Source organism: Rhinopithecus roxellana, chromosome 1 (genome assembly GCF_007565055.1).
Source record: "Rhinopithecus roxellana isolate Shanxi Qingling chromosome 1, ASM756505v1, whole genome shotgun sequence".
NCBI lineage: Eukaryota > Metazoa > Chordata > Mammalia > Primates > Cercopithecidae > Rhinopithecus > Rhinopithecus roxellana.
The window spans coordinates 160,075,037-160,089,210 of record NC_044549.1 but is presented as its reverse complement, the minus strand read 5'-3'; the positions used below and the strand labels follow the sequence as shown (position 1 = coordinate 160,089,210).

At 42.4% G+C, this 14,174-nt stretch overlaps 1 pseudogene; it reads right to left on the bottom strand.

Moving 5' to 3' along the window:
* Positions 1-375: 375 nt before the first annotated feature.
* Positions 376-13,014, bottom strand: LOC104655088 (annotated as a pseudogene).
* Positions 13,015-14,174: the final 1,160 nt, after the last annotated feature.

The following is a 14,174-nucleotide window of genomic DNA, read 5'->3' as shown; positions in this document are numbered from 1 at the left end:
AGTTGGGGTTTGTCTGATATTTCTTAGTGACTAGATGCGGTTTATATTTTTCTGGCAACAATATCACAAAAGTGCTGTTGTGTCCTTCTTGGCACATTTTTTTCTTTTCTTTTCTTTTCTTTTTTTTTTTTTTTGAGACAGAGTCTCACTCTGTTGCCCAGGCTGGAGTGCAGAGACGTGATCCCGGCTCACTGCAACCTCCACCTCCTGGGTTCAAGCAATTCTCCTGCTTCAATCTCCTGAGTAGCTGGGATTACAGGCACATGCCACCACAGCCAGCTAATTTTGTATTTTTAGTAGAGACGGGGTTTTACTATGTTAGCCAGGCTGGCTCGAACTCCTGACCTCGTGTGATCTGCCCGCCTCGGCCTCCCAAAGTGCTGGGATCATGGACGTGAGCCACCGTGCCCGGCCCTTCTCAGCACTTTTTTTTTTTCAAGAAGCTGATGTTTATTTTCCATCAACCTTATTTCCATGTTCCTTAAGAGCCTGTGCAAGAACAGCTTAAGACCATTCAGTGGTTGCTCCTACCCATTCAGTGGCCTGAGCAGTGGGAGCTGCAGACCAGTCTTCCGTGGCAGGCTGAACGCTCCAGTCTTCAGTAGGGAACTGCCGAATAGGCACAGAGGGCTCCTGCACACCTTCAGACCAGTCTACAACCTCAGGCTGAGTAGCAGTGACCTCAGGAGCTGGAGCAGTCCATTTACCCTGAAATTCCTTGTTAGTCGCAGCCTTTTCAGTAGCAGCCTGCTCTTCTTTTTCAATCTCTTCAGGATCTCTGTAGAAGTAGAGATCAGGCATGACCTCCCACGGGTGTTCGCGGGAAATGGTGCCACGCATGCACAGAACTGCCCGAGCCAGCATCCACCACATCAGACCCACTGAGTGAGTGCCCTTGTTGTTACATGGGATGGGAATGTCCACATAGTGCAGAGGAGAATCTGTGTGACACAGAGCAATGGTAGGTAGGTTAACATAAGATGCCTCCGTGAGAGGCTGGTGGTCAGCCCTGGGGTCGGTAACCACAAGAAGCTGTGGCTCCCAGAAAGCTGCCTGGATCTGGTTGGTAAAGGTTCCAGGGGTGAAGCGGCAGCAATTGGAGTGGCTCCAGTGGCAGCAGCAAACGTCAGCACGGTCCTCTGACCAGTATTCCTGGAGGATATGACACTGACATCAGCAGGGTTTTCAGTGTCAACAATGGCACGGGCCGCCAGCAGAAGCTCCTCCCAGGTCCTCTTCAGATTTAGGATGTAGATGCCACACTTTTCCTTTTGTAGATGTACTGTTCCATCTGCAAGTCAAGATTAGTGCCACCTAAGTGGGTTCCTGCTGCAAGGAACTTAAGGACATCCTCCTCCTTCATTTGCAGGACATCAAGGGCTCCGGATATTGTGACAGTTTCCCTTTAAGTTACGACTGGAATCCAGAACAATGCCGTGTGGACCTCTCTGTGGATAGCGCGGAAAGCTCTCAGCACATCTCAACAGGAGGCACATGATGTCCATCGGTACCATCTGTGAAGATATTAATCTTCGTTACTGGATTAAGCATCTGCCAGATTTCTCTACAGTAAAGTTACTATTTTTTTCTTCATAATTACAACAGTTTTTTAGGGAAATACTTTGAAAGCATGCATATATCAAACATGTATTTTGAGAGGAAAAAAGGGTGCTACTGATACTTAAACTGTGACAACAGAAGCAAACGTATTATCCTGGGGAAACTAGGATGTATAGTCATCCCAGTTCTGAATGACTTTTGTTATTTCCTGGTGTAATGTCCAGGTTGCTCCCAGCCACATTTTAAGGGTCACGTTCATGGCGAAACCATTTCTGAACTCCCTCCTCTCTGCCTCCATTTCACCCTGTGAGATGACCATCATAGACTGTTACGTCTCTCTGACTTCCTGTCTCTTTCTTTCTGTCTCAGACTGACAGCTCCTTGAAGGCAAGAACCTTGTCATATCTTTATCTTCTAGGGCCTTACATGGATCTAGTACAGGAGAAGCACTGCCTAAAAGTTTGAATTCATACTGACCGTCTCTGAACGTTGGTTTTCCACCTTTTGCAAAGAGGAATAATGAACTTTGCTGAATTGCCTCTAAGGATCAACTGTGATGAGATTTTATAAGTGAAAGCACTTTATAACCTACAAAGTGCCAGAGGACTCTGAGGCATCATCGTTTGTTTGGAGCTAAGAATGACTCCAACACCAGTGAGCACTGCTGGGTCTCCTGTCACACTCAGCAGGCGGCCATCCAGACTCTGATCTGAAATCAGCTTGTTCACGCCTTCGTCCTAAGGGTAGTTCCTGTGGCTGTCTTTTTTGTCTTAGTAGCTTCAGGGCTGAGCACAGAACACAGCCAGGGGTACTCAATACATGTTTCGAAAGAACACCCACATGAATGAACGAATCTAGCCCCTTTCCCTCTTCTTAGTCTCCAAACCTCCCAAAAGAAATTTAAGAACTAGCACTGGACCTGACACAGTATTGTGTAAGCATTCAAGATGAATGCTATGTAGAGAATTACAGCAAGTAAAGAGATTGAATTAGTAATCAAATAACTTCTCACAAAGAAAGCCCCAGACTCTGATGGCTTCACTCGGTGAATTCTATCAAACATTTGAAAAAGAACGAATACCATTATTTTCACAAACTCTTTCCAAAAGTAGAAGAGGAGGGAACATTTCCCAACTCATTCCATGATGCCAGTATTATCCCTGATACCTGAGACAACTCAATAAAGGAAAACTCTAGATCAATATCCCTTATAAATGTAGTCAAAAACCTTTAACAAAATATCAGTGAACTAGAAGAATTACACCCCCTGGCCAAGTGGGATTTATCCCAGGAATACAAGGTTGGCAATATATGAAAATAAATCATGTAATATACCACATGAATAGAAAAAAGGACAAAAGCCACATGGTCATCTCAGTAGACACAGGAAAAGCATTTGACAAAATTGAACATACATTCATGACAAAAACACTCAACTAACCAGGACTAGAAGGGAACTTCTTAAACCTGATAAAGGGCATCTACAAAAAGAAAGCTCATAGGTAATATCATACATAATGGTGGAAGACAAATGCTTTTTTCCTAAAATCAAGAACAAGATAAGAATGTCTGTGCTCACCACTTCTACTCAACACTCAACTAACTGACAAATTAATTAGGAAAGAAAATAAAACAAAAGGCATCTAGATTTGAAAGGAAGAAATAAACTATATGTTATCTATTGGCAGACATAGGTCTTGTATATATGAAATTACGAAGTATCCACTAAAAATTACTAGAACTATTAAACAAGTTCAGCAAGGAGGTAAAATCAATATACAAAAATCAATTGTATTTCTATATGCTGGAAGTAAACAATCAGAAAATGAAATTAATCTAAAAATTCCATTTCCATTTATAATAGTATCAAAAAGAGTAACCTACTTGGGAATAAGTTTAACATGAGAAGTATAAGACTAGTACACTCAAATTACAAAACACTGCTGAAAGAAATCAATGAAGACCTACACAGATGAAAAGACATCCTATGTCCATGGATTGAAAGACTTAACATTGTTCAGATGGGAATATGCCCTGGAGTGATCTATAGTTTCAATGCGGTCCTTATCAAAATCTCACCTGGATTTTTTTTGTAGAAATCGACAAACTGATCTTGAAAATCATACGGATTTGTTAATTAGCTCAATGTAGCCATTTTATAATGTATACATATTTCAAAACATGTTGCATGTGATATATACTATTTTTATTTGTCAATTAAAATTAATTAATTAAAAAATAAACCCAACAGTAATGAGAAAAACTAAAAAGAAAAATCATATGGAAATTCAAGGTATCCAGAATAACCACAGTCATCTTAAAAAGGAAGAATTAAGTTGGAGGACTTATATTCCTCTATTTCACAACTTACTGCAAATCTGTAGTAGTCCAGACAGTGTGGTACTGGTGTAAGGATAGATATATAGGTCAATGGAATAGAAGTGAGAGTCCTGACAGAAATTTATACATCTATGGTCAACTTGTTTTCTAAAAGGGTGCCAAGACCATTCAGTGGATAAGGAAGTTTCTTCAAAAATGGTGGTGAAGGCCGGGCGCGGTGGCTCAAGCCTGTAATCCCAGCACTTTGGGAGGCCGAGACGGGCGGATCATGAGGTCAGGAGATCGAGACCATCCTGGCTAACATGGTGAAACCCCGTCTCTACCAAAAAAATACAAAAATCTAGCCGGCGAGGTGGCGGGCGCCTGTAGTCCCAGCTACTCGGGAGGCTGAGGCAGGAGAATGGCGGGAACCCGGGAGGCGGAGCTTGCAGTGAGCTGAGATCCGGCCACTGCACTCCAGCCTGGGCGGCAGAGCCAGACTCCGTCTCCAAAAAAAAAAAAAAAAAATGGTGGTGAAACAACTGGATAGCCATATGCAAAAGAACGAAATTGAACTCCCACTTCATGCCATGTACAAAACTTCATCAAAATGGAGCAAAGACCTAAATAAATGTGAGAGCTAAACTATAAAACTCTTAAAAGAATGCATAGGCTTAAATCTTCATGATCTTGGATTAGGTAATGGTTTCTTAGCTATAACACCAACAGCACAAGCAACAAAAGAAAAAATAGATAAATGCGACTTCATCAAAATTAAAAACTATTATGCTTCAAGGACACCTTCCAGAAAATGAAAAAGAAAACCACTGGAAGGAAGAAAACATTTGTAAATCATGTATCTGACAAGGGGCTTGTATCTAGAATAGATAAGAACTCTTACAATTCAGTAATAAAAAGATAAATAACCCAGTAAAATGAGCAAAGGATCTGAATACGCATTTCTTTAAGAAGATACACAAATGGCCAATAAGCACATGAAAAGATGTTAAACATGATTAATCATCAGGGAAACACACATCAAAACCACAATGACATACTACTTCACACCTACTAGGATGACTAGAATCAAAAGGTAGATGATAACAGGTGCTAGTGAGGCTATGGAGGAATTAGAATCTTCGTATTTGTGCTGGTACAAACATAAAATGATAGAGACACTTTAATAAAGTCTGGCAGTTCTTCAAAATGTTAAACATAGAGTTATCATATGACCCGGCAATCCCACTCTTGGGTGTATACCCAAGAAAACTAAAGACATGTCTACACAAAAACCTGCATACACATGTTCACAGGAGCTATTATTCATAATAGCCCAAAAGTGGAAATGACCTAAATGTCCATCAACAGATGAATGTGGTAAAGCCATATAAGGGAGTGTTATTTAGCCATAAAGAGAAATGAAGTATGTGCACCTGCTACTTCATGAATGAACCTTAAAAACATGCTAAGTGAAATAAGCCAGAAACAAAAGGCCACATATTGTGGGATTCCAGTTATATGAACTGCCCAGAATATGCAAATCCATACAGACAGAAAGTAGATAAATGGTTGCCAGCAGCTGGGGGCAGGGAGGACAAGGAGTGACTGCTAATGGGTTGGAGTTTCTATATAAGGTACAGCCTTTTCATTTTGCCTGGGACTTAGGGATTTCCCTGGGATGTGGCGGTACTTCCAATGCTAAAGGTGGGGCAGTCCCAGCTAAACCAGGATGAATTGGTTGCCCTATTCCATACCTGGAAATGAATGTGTTGTATTAGATTGTCTCTAAGGTCTCTTCGAGTTCACAATTTCTTTGAGATTTGTGAAAAAAACAACAAAAGCAACAACACATGCTAAAAAGCAAGAAAAGCCTGTTTTTCTTTCCCTGTCTGATAAATGATACTCCCTGGGCTAGCTTGCTGTCCACACCTGCCGGCTATTCCCCGGTCATCACAGCAAGCAGCAAATTCCCTGGTTTTGGGAGAAGCATGGGTACCACGCATCTAAAACAACACACATACTTAGTCTCTAACCCCAGATCAATTGAATCAGAATCTCTGAGGGTGGGACCCAGGCCGTGGGTCTGTTTTTAAAGCTGCGTGGGTGATCCCAATATGCAGCCAGGTGTGAGAACCAGTGCGGGGTGATCTGAGAGCCGCCCAGCTCCTCTTTCCCTTTACTCCCAGCCTGTGCCAGCCCCTCCATTTGATTGGACCAAGTGTTGCTGAGACATATGAGATGAGCCAGTCAGAGCCTCTCTCTGAAATTTGAACTAACACATTCGGGGAAGCTTGAGAAAGGCTGGAGAGGCCCTAGCGGGTCAAAGGCCAGTGTGCTGGGGAGGAGCAGAGGCTGAGGGAAACCAAACAAGACCAAGGGAAACTGAGTAGAGAGAGGGCAAAGCAGACATGCAGAGGTCAGAGACAGAGCAACTGGTTCATTCCAGGGTTTTCCTAATTCTAGTCTTTTGTATTTTTATAATAAATCCTCTTTTTCTTAGCAATGGAGGAGAGTCTATTTTTCAAAGATGGCTACAACAGTATCTCCATCCCACATGCTCTCCTCGATGTGACCTTGCCACTCCCCCATCAGGACGGAGTCTACGATTCCTTTCCCCTTGAATATGAGCTGACATTACCATAGTCAACAGAATGCAGTGCAAGTAACACGATGTGTCTTCCAAGGGCAGGTCAAAAAAACCATGGAGCATCCATGTATTTGTGACATATAATAAAATGGTTTTGCTTAATCAAAAAGTTTTAGGGTAGTTTGTTATACAGTGATAGTAAGTGGGACAGGTAGTCTAAGAAAATCCGTGCTCCTTGTCATCAAAAGAGCCTGAGGAGCACGCCTGACTCCATCTCTCAAGGCCTGTCCTCATTTCTAACTCAGCCTGGATTTCGTTTTCACCAGGCACGCAACCACCACCTGTCACCACCAATGGGTAAACTTGAAGTGTAGACAGGAATTGCTGATGCTTTCACAGCCAGGATAGTTCTGAAAAGTACACAATGCAATTATAAAGTATTAAGAGGAAATGTAAGCAAAATATCTTTTAAATGTGGTAAAATATACATAAAACTTGCCATTTTAATCATTTTAAGTGTATAGTTCAGTGGCATTAAGCACATGAACACTGTTACACAGTCATCACCACCATCCACCTCCAAAACTTTTTCATCTTCCTACAATGAAACTCTGTACTCATTAAACAACTCCCCACCCTCCCCTCCCCCACGTGCCTGGAACCACCGCTATACTTTATGTCTCCATGAATTTGGCTACTCTGTGTACCTCATATAGGTGGAGTTATACAGTGTTTATTCTTTTGTATCTGGCTTAGTTCACTTAACATAATATCTCCAAAGTTCATCTATGTGGTAGCAGGTGTCGGAATTTCTTTCCTTTTTAAGGTTAAACAAATAGCTCATTGTATGGGCAAGGCGCGGTGGCTCACACCCATAATCCCAGCACTTTGGGAGGCTGAAGCAGGCGGATCATGAGGTCAGGCATTCGAGACCAGCCTGGCCAACATGGCAAAACCCCATCTCTACTAAAAATACAAAAATTACCCAGGCGTGGTGGCACGTGCCTGTAATCCCAGCTACTCAGGAGGAGGCTGAGGCAGGAGAATCACTTGAACCCGGGAAGCCGAGGTTGCAGTGAACCGAGATCGCACCACTGCACTCCAGCCTGGGTGACAGAGCGAGACTCCGTCTCAAAAAAAAAAAAAAAAAGAAAAAGAAAAAGAATAGTCCATTGTATGTGTAGAACACATTTTGTTTCTCCATTCATCTTAGTGGACAATTGGATTCCTGCTACTTTTTGGCTATTGTGATTAATATTGCTATGAATGTCAGCATACAAATATCTGAGCCCTTGCTTTCAATTCTTGTGGGTATATACCCAGAAGTGGAACTACTAGATCATATGCTAATTCTATTTTTAAGGTTTTGAGGAACCACTATACTATTTTCCATAGCGGCTGCGCCATGTTATGTTCCCACCAGCAATGCAAAGCGGTTCCAATGTTCAGTTTTCCCACATCCTTACTGACTCTTGTTATTAACTACATATCATGAAAAAAATAAGCTTCCTAATGAGTGTGAGGGGTACCTCATTGTGGTTTTGGTTTGCATTTCTCTAGTGGTTAGTGATGCTGGGCATCCTTTCATGTGCTTATTGCCATTGTATATCTTTGGAGGAATGCCTATTTAAGCCCTTTGTCAGTTTTTTAATTGAGTGTTTTTGTTGTTGTTGAGTTGTAGGAATTCTTTGTATATTCTGGAACTCAATCCTTTATCAGTTATATGATTTGCAAATATTTTCTCTCATTCTGTGGGATGCTTATCAACAATATTAAAAAAGCCAAAAAAGATTTTCTTTCTTCCCTTTTTTTTTTTTTTAAATGAAGTGTTGCTCTGTCACCCAGGCTGGAGTGCAGTGGCACAATCTTGGCTCACTGCAGCCTCCCAGGTTCCGGGTTCAGCCTCCCAATCAAGGGATTCTTCTGCCTCAGCCTCCTGAGTAGCTGGGATTACAGATGTGCACCACCATGCCCGGCTAATTTTCATCATTTTAGTAGTGACGGGGTTTCACCGTGTTGGCCAGGTGGTCTTGAACTCCTGCTCTCTAGTGATTCGCCCGCCTTGGCCTCCCAAAGTGCTGGGATTACAGGCGTGAGCCACCACACCCGACTGAAAAGGACTTTCTAAGTGTGGTGCCAAAGCAGAAATTATAAGGAAACTAATTGAACAATTTGACTACATAAAGATGAAAGTGTTAGTTATGATAAAAATATCATAAACGAAAAGGCAAATGACACTGAAAGCTATTTTTTTTACATTTTAGGACAATGGAGTTTTAATGTATAGCAAAATTCAATAAGCAAAAGGTAAGTCCCAGTACAATTAAACAGGGCAAAAGACACATATAGTTATACAAGCAGAAACACACAATCCTGTCTACACCTGAAAAATCTCATGGAAGCAAAACTGGTCTCTTGCCTGCGTCACGTCCCATGGTTAGAAGAAAACAAACATTTTGAACCCTCTCTAGTTCTAGCCCCCCCAAATCAATGAATTCCAGAGCATTTCCTGTAAGTTGCTGACTGTTCAACGCAAACAACTTTATCCCAGACTTTTGCAAAACTGCTGTCTGAAGACGACTCCAGCCTTTGTAGAAATGATAACCCCGTAAGAAAATTGCTGGTTTTCTGTCATGAACACACCAACGGTAAATTCAGTAACCTTGATAATTTTGCAGTGTTTGGTGTTAATGACCTGTTGTGTTTTTTATCTGATGAGCAGTTCCTTCTGAGGTCCCTATATTTCTTGCAAGTAAACTTTTTCCTTTTCTAAATGCTGTTATCTCCAGATCTTCAACTTACTGATACTTAAATGCCAATTGAAAATATGAAGATACCATTTTCACCTATTAAATGAGCAAAGTTGTATTTTCCAAGATATTGCTCCATGCCAGATGCATGGGCGCTAACCTGGGCACTCATACGCGGCTGGCAGGCAGTGGAGTCATATTTATTGAAAGCTTTGAAAATCTACCTTTCAAATCCTGTAATTCTACCACTAGCAATAGACCAATGGATATATTAGGTTGTGTATCCCCAAATTAAAACAAAACACTAAAAATGCCATCAACTTATAAATGATTAAGTATATTTCCTAAGGATATTTAATACTACGGGAAAATGCTCTTGGTTTAATACAAACTGAAAAAAAACGGGATCATATAGGGTGATTGAAATTTTGACATCAAAACCATATATATGGCATCCAAAAAACTCAAGAGGAAAAAGAAAGCATTTTAATTACCACCCTTTTTCTTTCTTTCTTTTTTTTTTTTTTTTTTTTTTTTTTGAGACGGAGTCTCGCTCTGTCGCCCGGGCTGGAGTGCAGTGGCCGGATCTCAGCTCACTGCAAGCTCCGCCTCCCGGGTTTACGCCATTCTCCTGCCTCAGCCTCCCGAGTAGCTGGGACTACAGGCGCCCGCCACCTCGCCCGGCTAGTTTTTTGTATTTTTTAGTAGAAACGGGGTTTCACCGTGTTAGCCAGGATGGTCTCGATCTCCTGACCTCGTGATCCGCCCGTCTCGGCCTCCCAAAGTGCTGGGATTACAGGCTTGAGCCACCGCGCCCGGCCTTTCTTTCTTTAAGAAGAAAAAGAAACCATTTTATTCTGCTGATGTTTAATAACAGAGAACAGTAAAACTTCTTAAGTTCAATTAATTTAGAATCATATAGAATGTTCTGTGTTAAAGTGGATGAAACTGGATGTGATGATTAGGAATGAAGAAAATAAGCAAGAGGGGCAGAGAAAGAAAAGGGAGAGGCCGGGCGCGGCGGCTCACACCTGCAATCCCAGAACTTTGGGAGACTGAGGCGAGCAGACCACCTGAGGTCAGGAGTTCCAGACCAGCCTGGCCAACATGGTGAAACCCCGTCTCTACTAAAAATACACAAAAAGTTAGCTGGGCGTGGTGGCACACGCCTGTAATCCCAGCTACTTGGGATGCTTGAGGCACGAGAATAACTTGAACCTGATAGTCAGAGGTTGCAGTGAGCCGCGATCACGCCATTGCACTCCAGCCTGGGTGACAGAGTGAGACTCTGTCCCAAAAAAAAAAAAAAAGAAAAAGAAAAAAAAAAAGTAAAAGGAGTAGAAGAGAGGCATGATAGTACAGGGATGCAGTGGAGTGACAGACTTGCAAACCCAGGCATAATGATCAAATGAAATCAATCCATGGGGCACTGTTTCTCTCTCTCTCTCCTCCTCTACACACACACACACACACACACACACAGACACACACACACCCCAGCCGTTGTTTCAGAAAGCTGTCATAGAAACCAACGAAGAAGTCAGCTCTGTGAACCAACAAGAGCACAGATTCTTCTGCAGATACACGTACTAAAGTTGAAAGAAACGATGTTCGCATCAAATCCTTGTCAATAGAGCACATGCAGGAACATGCACGCTGGAGTTTGCAGAGGACATCAGAGATGTCTCAGAAGTTGTGATCAGTTGTTCTGGAGGAAAAATAAATCGCATTGCAAGTGGCTCAACACACTTCTGTGGAAATTGCCAATAAGCATTGTGTGCATACTCCCACCTCCAGGAGGCAGGGACCTCAGGCCAGGTTACTCAATTGTTTATTGGAGTTCTGATTTAAAAGAATGAAACCAGTTTAAAAAATAAAAAAGCCAGGGCAAGGGAGCAGGCAAGGACTGGCTGAAAGAAAAGAACAGGCTGTTATTTACAAAGGACACACACATGCGCACAGACACGCAGGTGCAGACCTGTAATGTGATCAGAAAGGCAGTGTACCAGAAAATGAAGCAAAAGTCTTTATTGAAGAACAAAACCAGAAGTAATTGTCCATGGCAGGCCCAAGGTATTGTACTGCTAAGCAAGCCATGCTTGCTTCTGTGGGCACAGAACTCACTACCCAGGAAAGATCTCTGACTTGCTGGGTCAAAGGAGTTCTGTCCTCTCTCAAACTGAGACTCACACCTTGGATTGCCCAGGTTTGAGAACTCTTTATCAGATTAAAAACCTCTAAGGAATCTGCCTCAAGTAGTAGAAAAATAGCCCAGATTTGGAATTAGTAACTTGTCACAAACACAGGAGAATTAGCACTAGGTATCTGGAAAATAAAGCAGAGTTCGCTGGCCCAGTATGAGAGAAATAGATCAAGTTAACAGCATAGTCATTTAGCTGCTTTTGGAGAGAACCCAAGAAGTGATTTGACACCTGTATGTGCCCTGCCTGGTGTGGATTTCAGGAACCCTGGGGCCTTTGATTCTCATGTGGTCACTCCCTTCGGTAAGCCAAGGTGACACAATCTCTGAGGTGGCTGAAAAGACCATAGCCAGAAAGTCCAGAGGATGCACACACGTATCTGTGAGTTGGATAATGGCAGGATGCATGGCACAAACACCACACATCCCTCTCCTGTTTCCTTTAACTCCAAGAAAAGTGGCCTCCATCTGGAGCATTACTGTGCCACTATCTGGAACAGAAATGGGGCAGGGTTGTCAATGACAAGGAAACATAGACAATCCCCCCGTAAGGTGGCAAAGCCTTTTGTGGATACGAAGGGTGGATACTGAACTCTCCACCCCACCCGTGAGATGGTTACTGTGGTGACTGCTGTGTGAGCCCAGTGACATGACAGGGAACAGAAACACATGCATTCAAGGAAATCCTCGGAGGGATGAGAAGGGAGGGAAATTGATTTGACAGCTTGTTGCTGCCACAGCTTCCTTAGCAAAGATAAGATCAGGATGGGGTTTGTTTAAAAAGAGACATCCTGATGTCTACCCAAGATGTCCGTTCTTACTGTATTTACTCTGTTGGCAGGAGTAAGGAAGAAGTCATTTTTGGGTAAACGCTGCTTAAAGTAGTAGCCATTCCAAATTTGCAGAGCAAATTTGTAAATGGGGAACCAAAAATGAACCAAGAAAAACTATCACATCTTTGGCAACCTACCCTTCACAGGGCTTCAGCTGTGTTTTCTTAGAAACACAAACCGTCTTTGTCAACAGAACTTTGAACACCCTCTCATAAGGTGTAACTGGCCGTCATACTCCAGTCACTTTTAAAAGGGGCCTGCAGCTGCTTCACGAGAACCAGTGAGTTTTGCTTAACAGAATTGCAAATTTAGTGGCTTAAATCATGTAGACTAAACATCCCTAAATGACAGTGGTTTACAGACAAAAGTTGGGATTGCTCCTCAAAGAGATCTGCATCAGGTCTGGCTGTTCAGTGGGATCCCCTGGGAGCTCTGGAGACACTCTAAGTCTGGTACCCACTCTAGGGCAGTGAAATCAGAATCTCAGAAAGGCGGGCAGGTCCTTGGCATTGTTCTCAAAGGCTTCCAGGTGATTTCAACACGGACCTGGGTAAGAAAGAGGGGTCCAGGGCAGAGCTTGTCAAAGCAAATGGGCACAGGACTCACCTGGGGATCTCCTTCAAGTTCAGAGTCTAATCCAGACAGGTCTGGGAGACTGGAGAGTCGGCGTTTCTAACGAGCTTCAGGTGATGCTGATGCTCTTGATCCCAGGCCACGCAGGATAACAAGGGTCCCCAGGCCTACCTCTTTATGGGGATTGGAATGGAGGATTCTCGCCAGTGAAGTAAAGTTCAAAGCCAGTCAGAAACTTTTTGATCATCATAGTAAAAAAAAAAAAAACAAACTTTTTGTGTGTGTGAGGAGAGGTCAGGGGTAAGCAACCAGATCAGATGAGCAGAAATCAGATGCTATTAAAAACAGTTTTGAATTTCAGTTACATTTTTCAGTAAACATTACTTCAACTGATGAATGGGAAAACAAAATGTAGCATGTCCCTATGATGAAATATTATTTGGTCATAAAAAGGAATAGAGTTCTGATACATACTGCAACATGGATAAACCTTGAAAAATGAGGCGAAATGAAAGAAGTCAGTCACAGACCACATATTATATGATTCCATTTATATGTCCAGAATAGGCAAATTTATAGAGACAGAAGGTAGGTTGGTGGTTGCTTAGGGTTGGGGATGGGGTATGGGGGAATAGGGAAGTGATAGCCAAAAGGTGAGGGTTTTTTTTTTTTTTTTGAGACGGAGTCTGGCTCTGTCGCCCAGGCTGGAGTGCGGTGGCCAGATCTCGGTTCACTGCAAGCTCCGCCTCCTGGGTTCACGCCATTCTCCTGCCTCAGCCTCCCGAGTAGCTGGGACTACAGGCGCCCGCCACCTCGCCCGGCTAGTTTTTTTTTTTTTTTTTCTAGTAGAGACGGGGTTTCACCGTGTTAGCCAGGATGGTCTCGATCTCCAGATCTAGTGATCCGCCCGTCTCGGCCTCCCAAAGTGCTGGGATTACAGGCTTGAGCCACCGCGCCTTGCCAGGGTATTTTTTTTAAGCTTGTGAAAATGTTCTAAAATTGTAACAAAAACTCATTGTACACTTTCAATGGTTGAATTGTATGATATATGAACTACATCTCAATAAAATTTTTATAAAATACTGGAAGATCTTTGCAGTGCATATAAGCAACCAAATATACAAATAATATGTATTTTAAATGTATTGTGTATACTATATTGTAGTCTGTAATATATTATCTTTATATAATATACAGATATACATGATATAGAATATAAAATATTAAGATCATGTAAAGACAGACTTCCAGGAGCAAAAAAAAAAAAAAAAAAAGGAAGAAGAAAAGGAAAATAGAGGATATGCACAGTCAACTCACAGGAGTTCATTGGAAGGCCAATGAACACAAGGAAA